The sequence below is a fragment of the Hipposideros armiger genome, unplaced genomic scaffold (genome assembly GCF_001890085.2).
Source record: "Hipposideros armiger isolate ML-2016 unplaced genomic scaffold, ASM189008v1 scaffold_734, whole genome shotgun sequence".
Classification (NCBI taxonomy): Eukaryota; Metazoa; Chordata; class Mammalia; order Chiroptera; family Hipposideridae; genus Hipposideros; species Hipposideros armiger.
Window position 1 is genome coordinate 245,189 of NW_017732084.1, and position 1,413 is coordinate 246,601.

Here is a 1,413-nt window from a genome sequence, read left to right on the forward strand (position 1 = left end):
TCCTGTAGGTGATTTCATCGCTCACCGAGGAGCAAGCCCTTTGTCTACGTCAGTTCACTGAGGGAGCAAGAGAGGACGTGCGGTTGTGAGAACGCCGTGATCCGTGGTGTCCTCTGCGGGAGGTGCTCCTATCCTCTCCAGCGAAACAGGAAGTCCTGTGTGGATAGAATTTTCACATCTCCAAATGAGCTGGCTGCAGAGCATGGCAAGGGAAGTGATGGGGTTTGAAATACACCTGTTAGCAGCAGTCCTACTGTGAGCAATTAAACCTCTGACAAAGGAAGCAGCAGCTTAATCATCATGTGTATTAATACTCCCAGCCTTCCCGTTCCCCCATGTTTGAAACCACAAAGAGTGCTTTCGGAGCCCATTGGATGCCTCCAGAACTCACTAATGCGTGCCAGCTCCTGGAGAGCATTGAAATTGAAGTCAATTTGCCTTAATAAAGCTGTTTAATGTTCATCTGAGGTGGACCCAGGCCAGGTTTAAGGAAATGAATAAAAATGTAGTGGGTGGGCACAACCCAGCAGCCTCTGGTTTCGAACAACTGCCTCTGCTTCTCAGAATTAGGAAACACGGCTCTGGGCTCCACAGGGAGCTGTGCTCTCCCACTCAGGTCTTGTGCTTAGAATCCTGAATCCTCAGACTATCGGAATGGAAGTTGAGTCTCTTTATGCCGCGACTGTAGAAGTAGCCGCTGTTAGTTGTTGAAGGTCTAGTGGGTGATCATGAAACTCTCTGAATCCTTTGAAAATCTCCTTTCTGTCAAGAAGTGCTATTTTCAGAAATTAGAACAAGGAGGGTGGATGAGGGGAAGTTGGGGACTGGAGGGCGGGGCGGGGGGGGTTGCATCTGGCTTTTCTGACTCTGGCTGTTTCGACACGGGACCACGATGACCTTGCCAGAAAGCTCGCCTCCCACATTAAGCTTCTGAAATGTGTCAAGATTCAGAAACCGCTCTGCTCAAGTCTCTGAAGCAGGAAGTGGTCTGTTAACTAAAATCCCTTCATTCCCTGTCTTTGTTCTTAAATTCAATCTCATTATTGAAACTGTACTAAATACTTAGAAGAAAAAAAAAGAGCTCAAACCTTAGTGCGCCTTGGTGGCGAAGCGTGACCTCGCTTGGTTAGGGTGGACGATTCGGGACAACACCCTCTGAGATCCCAAGGTCACCACTGAGATTAATTAGCTCAGGGCTTGGCTGCCTAGCAGTAGGAAGGTCGCAGTGAGAGAGCTGCCCTGGCGAACCAGAGTGATGTTAAGAGTGAAAATTCCCTCAGAGGGGAAAGGTGGGGGTAGGTCACCCCTTTGTACCATGTGGCAACATGGAACCCTTCATCGGCCTCCTACTGAGACCAATTTTAGCCATTTCTGAGTTCCTACTACATGCCGGGTACTGTGGTAGGCATTTTA